Source organism: Anolis carolinensis, chromosome 1 (genome assembly GCF_035594765.1).
Source record: "Anolis carolinensis isolate JA03-04 chromosome 1, rAnoCar3.1.pri, whole genome shotgun sequence".
Classification (NCBI taxonomy): Eukaryota; Metazoa; Chordata; class Lepidosauria; order Squamata; family Dactyloidae; genus Anolis; species Anolis carolinensis.
In genome coordinates, this window is record NC_085841.1 from 207,297,962 (window position 1) to 207,312,895 (window position 14,934).

The 14,934-nt window shown below is 42.4% G+C and overlaps 1 pseudogene; it reads right to left on the minus strand.

Moving 5' to 3' along the window:
• Positions 1 to 12,311: 12,311 nt before the first annotated feature.
• Positions 12,312 to 12,377, minus strand: LOC134295775 (U6 spliceosomal RNA; annotated as a pseudogene).
• Between the last annotated feature and the right edge of the window lie 2,557 nt (positions 12,378 to 14,934).

Here is a 14,934-nt window from a genome sequence, read left to right on the forward strand (position 1 = left end):
AATGTGTTAGTAACATGCTATTGATGTGCTACTCTTCAAGACTAATAATAATATTAAAAAAATGTGTAACAAAGTAATGGCAGTGCTAACATTTTTTTTAATGTAACATTCCAAGCTCTGCTGTCATGACACCATAATCTGCTGCCTGAGGCATTTGCCTCACTTACTTAATAGTAGATCCAATTGGGCTTCTGTCTCTCTGAACCTCCAACTAACTATGAAAAAATCTTGTACCCAAAGCAGTCTAGAAGTCTGTTCTGAACAGAAGCAATACTCAAATATAGTATTCTTCCCACGTCCCTGGACAGCAAAAAATATGAACACTCTTGCCTGGATGCACTCCTTGTGGAATTGCTGATCATTTATTCAGTCTGCAATGCTCCTTTGGTCACTGGAGGCTCACAAGCACATGCTGGTGCTGAGCATTTCTGAGACAAAAATCCTCCACCATATTTGTTAACATTAGTCTTAAGCAGGGCCAGCCCTACCGTTAGACAGCTTCAGGCAGCTGACCTGGGGTGTCATGAAAGAACCTTTATTTTTTATCACCAGGTTTTTACTCCCAGCCAGGTTTGTGGGATTTTTGACCCCAGGTGACAAAATTGTTATGAAATATAAGAGTCAGTGGTGTATCTTACAAGCAGAACAATGAGTATTTACAAGAAGGGGAACAACAATCAGTCGCACACCGCTATCATCACACACGGAGTCTAACAGAGAAAAAAACAGCCTTCATATTATTTGATTAAAAAACATGTGTATTTATTTATTTGTAAATACTATGAATTTAATAATGCCTTGTGGTGAAAGGCTATAAAGACTTAGGCACATGCTACACCAAGATATGCAAAAAAAAAAAAAAAAAACCAACTATTGCATATAGTCATACTAAGGTTGCTGCCAATAACAGAAATAACTTAAGATGGTTCTACATAGCTATTTTAAACTAAGTTAGGGAGAGAATTAAAGGAAGCCGGTTGGTTGCAGAGCACCTACACAAGCACACTGGGAACTGGTTAATGTGGCCTTCCTCCTTGTTAAGCTAACCTGCACCAGAATCAGATTCTCACCTGAGTTAATGCCTGTCAAGACAGCTGCGGTTGGATCCTAACATAGGGTGGCTGCCAAGCAACACTGAACTGTATTTGGTGTGGCTGGGTGGTTGGTACTCCCTGCCACCTCCGAGCAATGCAGAGAGACACAACCAGTGGTCAGGACACCTGGTTGGTCCTCCTTCAATAGCCAGTGTAGAACTGCCCATAGTCATAGGAAAGATTTGACTCCCTTCCACCATTAGAGCAGAGAACTTTTTGACTGTATGAAAAGGGATGTTTCATGTATTTGATAAAGTAGATTTGATTGCCTGAAAACTCATGCCATCGACTTTGTTGCTTCACCTACTCTCAAAATTGGCACAAAATCCCTTTGCATACTGATAGTCCAAACTAACAAGACTATGTGTTGTCGAAAGCTTTCATGGTCGGAATCACAGGGTTGTTGTGTGTTTTCCGGGCTGTATGGCCAAGTATTGTCTTCTGACGTTTCACCCACATCTATGACAGGCATTCTCAGAGGTTGTGACGTATATATACCTCTCCTGACGTTTCGCCCACATCTATGACAGGCATTCTGAGAGGTTGTGACGTATATATACCTCTCCTGACGTTTCGCCCACATCTATGACAGGCATTCTGAGAGGTTGTGACGTATATATACCTCTCCTGACGTTTCGCCCACATCTATGACAGGCATTCTGAGAGGTTGTGACGTATATATACCTCTCCTGACGTTTCGCCCACATCTATGACAGGCATTCTCAGAGGTTGTGACGTATATATACCTCTCCTGACGTTTCGCCCACATCTATGACAGGCATCCTCACAGGTTGTGAGGTATATATACCTCACAGCCACTGAGAATGCTTGCCATAGATGTGGGTGAAACGTCAGGAGAGAATATCCTAGGACATTGAAAAGAGAACACGGGGGGCTTCCTATGTTCTCATTGAGAAGCAGGGTGAGCATGGGAGGAAACTGGGTGGCATCCCACCCCTGTGGGATGGGTAGAATCATAGAATCATAGAATCATAGAATAGTAGAGTTGGAAGAGACCACATGGGCCATCTAGTCCAACCCCCTGCTAAGAAGCAGGAAATCGCATTCAAAGCACCCCCGACAGATGGCCATCCAGCCTCTGCTTAAAAGCCTCCAAGGAAGGAGGCTCCACCACGGCCCCGGGGAGAGAGTTCCACTGTCGAACAGCCCTCACAGTGAGGAAGTTCTTCCTGATGTTCAGGTGGAATCTCCTTTCCTGTAGTTTGAAGCCATTGTTCCGTGTCCTAGTCTGCAGGGCAGCAGAAAACAAGCTTGCTCCCTCTTCCCTATGACTTCCCTTCACATATTTGTACATGGCTATCATGTCTCCTCTCAGCCTTCTCTTCTGCAGGCTAAACATGCCCAGCTCTTTAAGCCGCTCCTCATAGGGCTTGTTCTCCAGACCCTTAATCATTTTAGTCGCCCTCCTCTGGACGCTTTCCAGCTTGTCAACATCTCCCTTCAACTGTGGTGCCCAAAATTGGACACAGTATTCCAGGTGTGGTCTGACCAAGGCAGAATAGAGGGGGAGCATAACTTCCATGGATCTAGACGCTATTCCCCTATTGATGCAGGCCAGAATCCCATTGGCTTTTTTAGCAGCCGCATTACATTGTTGGCTCATGTTTAACTTGTTGTCCACGAGGACTCCAAGGTCTTTTTCGCACACACTGCTGTCAAGCCAGGCATCCCCCATTCTGTATCTTTGATTTCCATTTTTTCTGCCGAAGTGAAGTATCTTGCATTTGTCCCTGTTGAACTTCATTTTGTTAGTTTTGGCCCATCTCTCTAGTCTGTCAAGATCGTTTTGAATTCTGCTCCTGTCTTCTGGAGTGTTGGCTCTCCCTCCCAGTTTTGTGTCGTCTGCAAACTTGATGATCGTGCCTTCTAACCCTTCGTCTAAGTCGTTAATAAAGATGTTGAACAGAACCGGGCCCAGGACGGAGCCCTGCGGCACTCCACTTGTCACTTCTTTCCATGATGAAGACGACGCATTGGTGAGCACCCTTTGGGTTCGTTCGCTTAGCCAATTACAGATCCACCTAACCGTAGTTTTGTCTAGCCCACATTTTACTAGTTTGTTTGCTAGAAGGTCGTGGGGGACTTTGTCGAAGGCCTTACTGAAATCCAGGTACACTACATCCACAGCATTCCCTGTATCGACCCAACTCGTAACTCTATCGAAAAAAGAGATCAGATTAGTCTGGCATGACTTGTTTTTGGTAAATCCGTGTTGACTATTAGCAATGACCGCATTTGTTTCTAAGTCTTCGCAGACCACTTCCTTAATGATCTTTTCCAGAATTTTGCTTGGTATTGATGTGAGGCTGACCGGACGGTAATTGTTTGGGTCGTTCTTTTTTCCCTTCTTGAAGATAGGGACCACATTCGCCCTCCTCCAATCTGCTGGGACTTCTCCCGTTCTCCAAGAACTCTCGAAGATAATTGCCAGTGGTTCTGAAATAACTTCCGCTAGTTCCTTCAGTACTCTTGGGTGTAGCTGATCTGGCCCTGGGAACTTGAATTCGTTTAGAGAGCCCAAGTGTTCCTGGACAACTTGTTTCCCTATTTGGGGTTGGATTTCCCCCAATCCTTCGTCCATTCAGTGTTGCTGAGGTTGAAGATGGCTTTCTTTTTCTGAGAAGACCGAGGCAAAGAAGGCATTAAGTAGTTCTGCCTTTTCCCTGTCCCCTGTCTCCATCACCCCATCTTCTCCTTGCAATGGCCCTATCGCCTCCTTTTTCTTCCTTTTTCTACCAACGTAAGCAAAAAAGCCTTTTTTGTTGTTTTTTATGTCCCTGGCAAGCCTGAGCACATTTTGCGCTTTAGCCTTGCGAACCTTTTCCCTACAGGTGTTGGCTATATGTTTGAATTCTTCTTTGGTGATTTCTCCCCTTTTCCACTTCTTGTGCATGTCACTTTTGAGCTTTAGCTCAGTTAGAAGTTCTTTGGACATCCATTCTGGCTTCTTTGCACTTGTCTTATTTTTCTTCTTTGTTGGCACTGTTTGCATTTGCGCCTTGAGTATTTCACTTTTGAAAAACTCCCATCCATCCTTAACTCCCTTGTTTTTTAATATCGGCGTCCATGGAATGCCGCTCAGTAATTCCTTCATTTTTTGGAAGTCAGCTCTCTTAAAGTCCAGAATGCGTGTTTGACTTGTCTTAGTTTCAGCATTCCTTTGTATTGCAAACTGCAGGAGCACATGGTCACTTGCCCCTAAGGATCCAACCACTTCAACTGTATTGATCAGGTCTTCCACATTTGTTAAGATTAGATCAAGAGTTGCTGATCCCCTTGTTGCCTCTTCTACCTTCTGGACCATAAAATTATCTGCAAGGCAAGTGAGGAATTTGTTGGACTTTGTACTCTTGGCTGAGTTTGTTTTCCAGCAGATATCGGGATAATTGAAATCGCCCATGACTACTATATCTCTTCTTTGTGCCTGTTTGGTCAGCTGTTGACAGAAGGCTTCATCAAGTCCTTCATCCTGACTCGGAGGTCTGTAGTAAGGGGGAGATGTGGGTGATGCAGGGCATGAGGCAATGGGTTCCCACACTGCCTGCTGTATTCGCCATGCTGCATGCCATGCCATGCTGCATGGCAAATTGCTCACCATTTGGACCTCAATATGATGAGGTCCTTTGTTGCATTCATTATAATGATATTGTATACAATCAAACATAAGCTGACCTCATGTATATGTCAAGAAGTCAAAATTATGGATTTGGGGGGACAAAATTAAGGATTTTGATATGACTAAGCTGAGGGCCATTCCATGAAGAGGGGAAAACACCAAAACCACTTCAGGGGACCAGCCCCCCGGCTGCCACCATTCCCCTGCCCAGCCATTGAAAAGGGCTACAAGTGGCATCACAGCAGATAGAATAGAGGGAGTTGGTGCTTCTTTTAGGACAGGCCAAGCTCTTGTCTTTTGCCATTCTATTCAGAGAAGAGAATTGTTCCTTTTTAAAATAAGAGTTAAGATACAGTACTTTGACCCATGGATAAGTCGACCCAGGTTTTGGGGTTTTCCTTTGATTTAAATTTATAGGCTTATACATGAATATAAAGGGTATGTTGGCTTCATAGTGCTGATTTTGCTATGCTGTTGATTGTTAGCTATCATATATGGGCATTAAAATGGTTTTGATGAACTGAGAAAGTTTTAAATGGCTCAAATAAAAAGAAACTGAAGAGGGCTGAAGTGAGAGAAATTTGCATTACAGAACCTCCATCTCAGTGCTACACAATGTGGTGATCCATGGACGGGTGCTGGTCTGAGAGCCATCCATTGCTGATTTATGGTAGATTTCCAGGGAAAATAACAGTAGTAGCCAATGGGCACAAATATCATGCCAGTCTATAGTGCATTATGGGGAAAAAATACTGGTCTGCCATGTCAGATAGTCTGAGATTCACAGGTCTGTGTGATAACACTTCATAGCTTAAAGTGAATGTATCTAAGATTTGTTCCTACTCCAGCAGGCAAAATGAGAGAGGAGAGATATAACTCCAAATTAAGAGGATCTGTCCATTTCCCCCTGCCTGATGTTTCCACTCATTGTTAAGAATATCTAAGATATCTTGCCAAAAGGGATTTGTTCTTTTTATCTAGTCGGAGGAGTGGTTTTTCCCCCTCCCTTTTGCCATTTGCATTTTGGAATTGCTTAGCTGCCCAAGCATGCTTTATGTACACTGCTTGAAATGTGTCACTGTGTCACGTGACTGCTGTTCTTTAGTTGATGTTGGACCTTCTCCAACAAATATGGATTATGTTAAAGTCGGTTGTGAGTTGACGAGGATATGTTAATAACTCCCAGATGGGCATCTTTGTGCTCTCCAGCAGGAGGAAAAAGCCGGCAGTGTAAGGCAGGAGCTAGTGTTTGGCAGGTCCATCATTCCGTCATTAAAGGCCACATTATTACTTAAACAATGCTTGCATGACAATTGCTGCCTTTTCCGAAACCGGCTTTTGCCAATAATGAGGAACACAAGAAATTGCACTTAGGTTTCTGTATGTTTTCCTGCAGTTGGGCCTTTCATCAGTGCAGGGCTCTTTTCAAATTATAAGATGGAGGGATTTCCACCCCCCTAAAAGAATTTGCTTCAAAAATACCCCTGAGATGAATGCTCAGATATGGAATAGAGGAAGAGCAAAGCCTGCTGCTAGCAGTTGCAAATGCCTTATTTGCCAATAGTGGAAAGCAATGAATATATTTCTTGGATTTTTAGCTTCTAATATCCTTGGAAAAATGATTCTCATGAAGAGAGGGAGGAAGACAGAGGGAAGGAGAAGGAGTGTTTCTTTTCCTGGCCTGGCACCCTCCATCATGGCACCTAGGTGATGACAGGTTAGGCAATGCTACTGTAAACATTCCTTACTAAATTGCAATTATGTGAAATTCTGGAAACGACCATTAAATTATTTCTCATCCCAGCATACCATAGAATTGCTTGGAGCATCTAAAAATTCCCAGAGGGGTATATTCTTTAGGAATTTGCTTGGTCTTCCAACATAACTCGTTGGTAACTTTTCCATAAAGTATACCCTAGAAGTATCTGGAGAACCTAGAAAAAAAAATTCCCACCAGGTGTGATAAGTAAAATTGGGTCTATGGATTCCTATCCTATATACGTTTATAGGAAAGAAGAAGAAAAACTGAGCTGCAGTTAAACATAAAAAAAACCAAGATTATGGCAACCGGATCGACTGATAACTGGCAAATAGAGGGAGAAAACGTGGAGCCAGTGACAGACTTTATATTTCTAGGTGCGAAGATCACTGCAGATGCAGACTGCAGCCAGGAAATCAGAAGACGTCTAAAATGTGGGCTAGACAAAACTACGGTTAGGTGGATCTGTAATTGGCTAAGCGAACGACCCCAAAGGGTGCTCACCAATGCGTCGTCTTCATCATGGAAAGAAGTGACAAGTGGAGTGCCGCAGGGCTCCGTCCTGGGCCCGGTTCTGTTCAACATCTTTATTAACGACTTAGACGAAGGGTTAGAAGGCACGATCATCAAGTTTGCAGACGACACCAAACTGGGAGGGATAGCTAACACTCCAGAAGACAGGAGCAGAATTCAAAACGATCTTGACAGACTAGAGAGATGGGCCGAAACTAACACAATGAAGTTCAACAGGGACAAATGCAAGATACTTCACTTTGGCAGAAAAAATGGAAATCAAAGATACAGAATGGGGGACGCCTGGCTTGACAGCAGTGTGTGCGAAAAAGACCTTGGAGTCCTTGTGGACAACAAGTTAAACATGAGCCAACAATGTGATGCGGCAGCTAAAAAAGCCAATGGGATTCTGGCCTGCATCAATAGGGGTATAACGTCTAGATCCAGGGAAGTCATGCTCCCCCTCTATTCTGCCTTGGTCAGACCACACCTAGAATACTGCGTCCAATTGTGGGCACCACAGTTGAAGGGAGATGTTGACAAACTGGAAAGCGTCCAGAGGAGGGCGAGTAAAATGATTAAAGGTCTGGAGAACAAGCCCTATGAGGAGCGGCTTAAAGAACTAGGCATGTTTAGCCTGCAAAAGAGAAGGCTGAGAGGAGACATGATCGCCATGTACAAATATGTGAGGGGAAGTCATAGGGAAGAGGGAGCAAGCTTGTTTTCTGCTGCCCTGCAGACTAGGACATGGAACAATGGCTTCAAACTACAGGAAAGGAGATTCCACTTGAACATTAGGAAGAACTTCCTTACTGTGAGAGCTGTTTGACAGTGGAACTCTCTCCCCCGGACTGTGGTGGAGGCTCCTACTTTAGAGGCTTTTAAGCAGAGGCTGGATGGCCATCTGTCGGGGGTGCTTTGAATGCGATTTCCTGCTTCTTAGCAGGGGGTTGGACTGGATGGCCCATGAGGTCTCTTCCAACTCTACTATTCTATGATTCTATGATTCTATGCAGACTGCAGCCAGGAAATCAGAAGAAGTCTATTTCTTGGGAGGAGATCAATGGCCAACCTCGATAAAATAGTGAAAAGCAGAGACAACGCACTGGCAACGAAGATCAGCATAATTAAAGCAATTGTATTCTCTGTCAGTAACCTATGGATGCGAGAGCTGGACCATAAGGAAGGCTGAGCGAAGGAAGATAGATGCTTTTGAACTTTGGTGCTGGAGAAAAATCCTGAGTGTGCCTTGGACCGCAAGAAGATCCAACCAGTCCATCCTCCAGGAAATAATGCCCGACTGCTCACTGGAGGGAAGGATATTAAAGGCAAAGATGAAGTATTTTGGCCACATCATGAGAAGACAGGAAAGCTTGGAAAATATCATGATGCTAGGGAAAATGGAAGGAAAAGGGAGGAGAGGCCGACCAAGGGCAAGATGGATGGATGGTATCCTTGAAGTGACTGACTTGACCTTGAAGGAGCTGGGGGCGGCGACAGCCAACAGAGAGCTCTGGGTGGACTGGTCCATGAGGTCACAAAGAGTCGGAAATGACTGTGTGATTGAAGAAGAAGAAGAAGAAGAAGAAGAAGAAGAAGAAGAAGAAGAAGAAGAAGAAGAAGAAGAAGAAGAAACGTTTATAGATTCCACCTTGTGCGATTAGAACATAGAATTGTAAGATCAGCAACATTTAATTTCAGGGCCAAAATGTGTAGATCTAGGGATGATTCCAGATTATCTTTGGGAGGGAAAGAAGGATGGAAAGCAGCAAACCGGGAATATCACATCTAATATCTACAGCAACCATTCAAAAAAAAAAAAAAGTAAAAAAGAAAAAACGGGCCAGCAGTCCACAGTAATATCTATGTATTAACATCAATGGCCAACATCAAAGGCACTGCTCTCGTCTTGGGATGCCACCCACTTGTGCTGGGAACTAGATGAGAGAACCCAAATCCTCAGACAGAAAGCTAGTCCTTGAGACCTAGATGTCTAGCCCTTTTAAGGAGTAAACAGTCTTCAAGAATTCTCAGTGTTCTGAAATAGATGTAATTCAGAATAGTGATAAGTAGGGAGTTTGCTCCATAATCCACGATTCCAGTATAGTCGCATTAACATACATGGACACATACCATGGACACCTTCAGTTGCATAATTGCACCAATTCACCATTTCATGGTCTCACAATCATACCTCCACACACTCTCATAATCCTGCCTTCCTTCATTATTGTGGTTGATTTTCATGATGATGATTATTACTGCAATTGCACAACTCCATCATTAAAAATGATTGGAGCTGTTAATAGGTTTTACCCAATAGTTAAAGATAGGAAAATAACTGGGGAGTTGGAGCAAACCAGTAGTGGAATGCACATGGCATTGTGTGGTGGGGACTGTCAAAGGTGACAGTTCAGCTGTGTTGTCTATTTGTCTGCCTCATGTGAGAAAGTCCTAAAACCTATTTGTGCTATATGTCCAAATGCCAGCTGGTTTAACGCAGATACAAAAGAAAAAAGACAATACATATATGTATGTTGTGGAGAAAGTAGACAGAATTGTAACATTTCAACATGGATTCATCAAGTGAATTGTGGTGGTGAGAGATTCTAGTCAAGGTTGCAATTCTTTACACATTTACCTGGGAGTAAGAGTGAGAGTGAATTCTGAGCGAACAGGCATAGGATTACACTGCAAATACACATGGATAAATAAAAATCAATTAAAACAATACAATCACAATAAACATTTTTAAATACTTTGAAATACTCTTTTCAACTCATAAAAGTAGTCTAAAAACAATAATAGACTCCAGTTTTGGAACAGTTTAAAACAGCAATTTCAAACCCTGAATGCTATGTGGAGCACTGTTTTGGTTGCCTCTGAATGCTTAAAAGAGAGGTCAGTCTAGCTTCCCTGGATAAGGAGTTCCACAATTCCTACTGCAGAGGAAGCCCTGTATACACTAATTTAGTGAGGTATGCTGCTCAGTTGTTTAGTCGTCTCCGACTCTTTGTGACCGCATGGACCAGTCCAAGCCAGAGCTCCCTGTTGGCCGTCACCGCCCCCAGTTCCTTCAAGGTCAACCCAGTCACTTCAAGGATACCATCCATCCATCTTGCCCTTGGTCGGCCTCTCTTCCTTTTTCCTTCCATTTTCCCCAGCATCGTGATCTTTTCCAAGCTTTCCTGTCTCCTCATGATGTGTCCAAAATACTTCAGCTTTGCCTCCAATATCCTTCCCTCCAGTGAGCAGTCGGGCATTATTCCTGGAGGATGGACTGGTTGGATCTTCTTGCGGTCCAAGGCACTCTCAGGATTTTCCTCCAGCACCAGAGTTCAAAAGCGTCTATCTTCCTTCGCTCAGCCTTCCTTATGGTCCAGCTCTCGCATCCATAGGTTACTATGGGGAATACCATTGCTTTGACTATGTGGACCTTCATTGCCAGTATGATGTCTCTGCTCTTCACTATTTTGTCAAGGTTAGCCATTGCTCTCCTCCCAAGAAGTAAATGTCTTCTGATTTCCTGGCTGCAGTCTGCATCTGCAGTGATCTTTGCGCCTAGAAATATAAAGTCTGTCACTGCCTCCACGTTTTCTCCCTCTATTTGCCAATTATCAATAGGTGTAGTTGCCATGATCTTGGTTTAAGTGCAACCCAGCTTTTGCACTTTCTTCTTTCACCTTGGTGATAAGGCTCCTCAGCTCCTCCTCGCTTTCAGCCATCAGAGTGGTATCGTCTGCATATCTAACGTTCTTAATGTTTCTTCCAACAATTTTAACTCTGGCCTTGGATTCCTCAAGTCGCATGATGTGTTCTGCGTACAAGTTGAATAGGGAGGGTAAAAGTATGCAGCCCTGCCGCACTCCTTTCCCAATCTTGAACCAGTCTGTTGTTCCGTGATCTGTTTTTACTGTGGCTACTTGGTCTTTATACAGATTTCTGAGGAGACAGACAAGGTGACTTGGTATCCCCATACCACCAAGAACATGCCATAGTTTATTATGATCCACACAGTCGAAGGCTTTAGAATAGTCAATAAAGCAGAAGTAGATGTTTTTCTGAAACTCCCTGACTTCCTCCATTATCCAGCGGATATTGGCAACTTGGTCTCTCATTCCTTTGACTTTTCTGAACCCAGCTTGGATATCTGGCAACTCTCGCTCCATGTATTGCTGGAGTCTGCCTTGAAGGATCTTGAGCATTACCTTACTGGCATGGGAAATAAGTGCCACTGTACGAAATTCTTTAGCGTTTCCCTTTTTTGGTATGGGGATATAAATTGATTTTTTTTCCAATCTGATGGCCAATCTTGTGTTTTCCATATTTGCTGGTATATGGCATGCATCACCTTGACAGCATCACCTTCCAAGATTTTAAACAGCTCAGCTGGGATCCCGTCGTCTCCTGCTGCCTTGTTGTTAGCAATGCTTCTTAAAGCCCATTCAACCTCACTCCTCAGGATGTCTGGTTCTAATTCACTCACCACACCATCAAAGCTATCCTCTATATTATTATATTATTATTCCTATACAGATCTTCTGTATATTCTCACCACCTATTCTTGATCTCTTCAGCTTCTGTTAGGTCCCTGCCATCTTTGTTTTTGATCAAGCCCATTTTTGCCTGAAATTTGCCTACGATGTTTCTGATTTTCTGGAAGAGATCTCTTGTTCTTCCAATCCTATTGTCTTCTTCCACTTCCATGCATTGCTTGTTCAAAGATAGTTCCTTGTCTCTCCTGGCTAACCTCTGGAACTGTGCATTTAATTGGGCGTATCTCCCCCTATCGCTGTTTCCTTTAACCTTCCTTCTTTCTTGGGCTACTTCCAGTGTCTCAACAGACAACCATCTTGTCTTCTTGGTTTTCTTTTTCTTTGGGACGTACTTTGTTGCTGCCTCCTGAACAATGTTGTGGACTTCTGTCCATAGTTCTTCTGGGACTCTATTTATTAAATCTAGTCCCTGAAATCTATTCTTCACCTCCACTGCATATTCACTGGGAATATTTGTGAGATCATATCTAATTGGTCTGTGTATTTTCCCCATTCTCTTTAGTCTGATTCTAAATTTTGTAATAAGAAGTTTGTGATCTGAACTACAGTCAGCTGCAGGTCTTGTTTTCACCGACTGGATGTGAGGTATAATAATCTTTATTTCTATCCTGCCCCATCTCCCTGAAAGGACTTGGGGCAGCTCACAAAATAAGTAAATTCAATAAATAATATGTACAAAATAAATGACAAGTTGATAAAGGAAGAAAACAAAATAAAACAAAATATACAAATTAAATAAAAATAGTAAAAACAAAAATATGGAATGCTTCACGAATTTGTGTGTCATCCTTGTGCAGTGGCCATGCTAATCTTCTTGGAACACACAACAGGAATTTATCTGAAGATCTCTGAGTTCTGGCAAGCTCTATTGGAAAATGGCAGTTTTTTTAGCTTTCCTGACCCCAAGTTGTTTAAGGTTTTCTAGATCAACACCAACACCTTGAAATGAGCTCAGTAGTAAAGAACAGACAGGCTGTTAAAGCTTAAAAAGGGAGGAGACTATGGATCCATCCAGATAATCCCAAAATGTAGGACGTGTCTCAGTTTTTTATTGGAAGCATCCAAACGATGTCTCAGGTAAAAACAAATTAATTTGGAGTAAACCAAATTATTCTGAATTAATTAAATACCTCATTAGATCTGCGCCTTCCTTAAAGGCCTGGGTCTGAGGAGATATTGGGCCTGTGGACACTGATTCCTGAGGTCACATTCTGCAACACCGGGGGTGAGTCCCCACTGCCATCCCACATTTTTTGGACTCCTGGAGTCCAAAGGTGGCAGAGAGCACCCCCCTTCCCCCCAGCCCCCCCTCACATTCCCACTAAAACTTACTTTAAAAGGTCCCTGGCCACCATACATCCTCTCCTTGCATCCTTCTGGTTTGAGAAAATGACATGTGTGGAGACTTGCTCTGAGGTCCTGGGTTTGTTTGTTTGTTTGTTTGTTTGTATTCATTTTCAGTATTTATATCCTGCCCTTCTCACCCTGGAGGGGACTCAGGGAGGCCTTACAGATTGCCAGCAATTCAGTGCCATAGACAAACATATAATAAAATAAACCGTTACATAAAAATCCAAGACATTAAAAAACACAATTTAAAACCAATTATTAAAATCACACTATCCAAAATCATGATCTAAAGCCATTACATTTGTCATTTCACTATTCCGTATTCTCTTATTGCACTAAACTTGTTATACAAAACAACATACAGTAGAGTTTCGCTTATCCAACGTAAACGGGCCGGCAGAACGTTGGATAAGCGAATATGTTGGATAATAAGGAGAGATTAAAGAAAAGCCTATTAAATATTAAATTAGGTTATGATTTTACAAATGAAGCACCAAAACATCATGTTATACAACAAATTTGACAGAAAAAGTAGTTAAATACACAGTAATGCTATGTAGTAATTACTGTATTTACGAATTTAGCACCAAAATATCATGATATATTGAAAACATTGACTACAAAAATGCGTTGGATAATCCAGAACGTTGGATAAGCGAGTGTTGGATAAGTGAGACTCTACTGTATAAACAAACAGCTTCTATGCTTGCTCTAGCAATCAGGATTTCATGTGCAGAAATTTTCAGAAACAAAAATTTGGTCCCTATAACCACGTTTTTACTTTCTTCCTGAAGGTAAGGAGGGAGGGAGCTGCTCTAATGTCACTTTTCTCCTGCTGATTAATCCCGCATTTTGGCACTGTCTGGATGCACTCTTACCATATAATGTAGTTTAAAACTAGCTTCAGGCTGTGCTAGCTAGAAAATGCATGCCACCAAAATGCACTGCAGTATGCATTAAAGGGATTAAAGTGCATCAAGCAAAGTCATGGGAAAGTCCAGATTAAGTTCCTGGATGTGCTGCAGCATGGTCACAATCTAAACCACATCACACATTGAAATCAACTCTGCAGACATCCAATGCTCTGATGAGCATTGTAAAATTTGGAATGAGGGGACTGCCAAAATGCCCAAAGGCATGGCTGGGAATAATAATAATAATTTCCTCTCCTTGTGACTTAAGGAGGGGTATAACAAGAGAATTGAATACATCCAGAAATAGCAATCTAATCCTCACAGTGAAACCGGTTTCTTCCAAACTGGTTCCAAACTGACCTATACAAGAAATAACTCCCCAGTGCATTTATACTAGTTCCCCAAAATCAGTTCTATTTATTTGAGAGATGCTAAGAAAACCAGGGGCATTTAGAAACAGGCTTTCACATCTGGGGGAAGCCCCATATAAACAAACAGCTTCTATGCTTGCTCTAGCAATCAGGGTTTCATGTGCAGAAATTTTCAGAAATAATGAGTGCCACCTAAATGGAAATAATTTTAGCCAAAATTATGTCAGGTAGTTATGAATGCATAACCTAGAGCTATGCATTTGTGATTGTTTTATATTCACAATCTCAAGCTAGTTTAGGAGCTAGATTGAAGGAATTGTGAAAGTCCTTCAATCCCCACTCATCAGAATGAAGCAGCTGGGTGACATTCCCACCCTCCCTGACACATGGCCACTCGACAAGCACAGCTCTCTTTCGAAAAAGGTGGAATTGTATAGCTGTTAAGTGCTGGAGAGTTGTAGGAAGTAACAAAGATGGAGGTACATGTGGCTTATTGGGATCCCAGTAGTCAACTGAGATTTTTGAAGTCCATCTTGAGAAGCACAACACTTTAGAAATATTCTCAGTGAATAATACAAAGAGAATGTAAAATTGAAAGAGTAACAATGCCCTAGCATGCCAACCTGTTTATCCTCCCCTTTCATTTTTACTAGATCCTCACATCACAACTGCTTCTTAAAGCAAGCACAAAACCTGACAAAAGGAGAGAAAGAAGGGAAAAGAGAAGAAGCAGCAGTAAA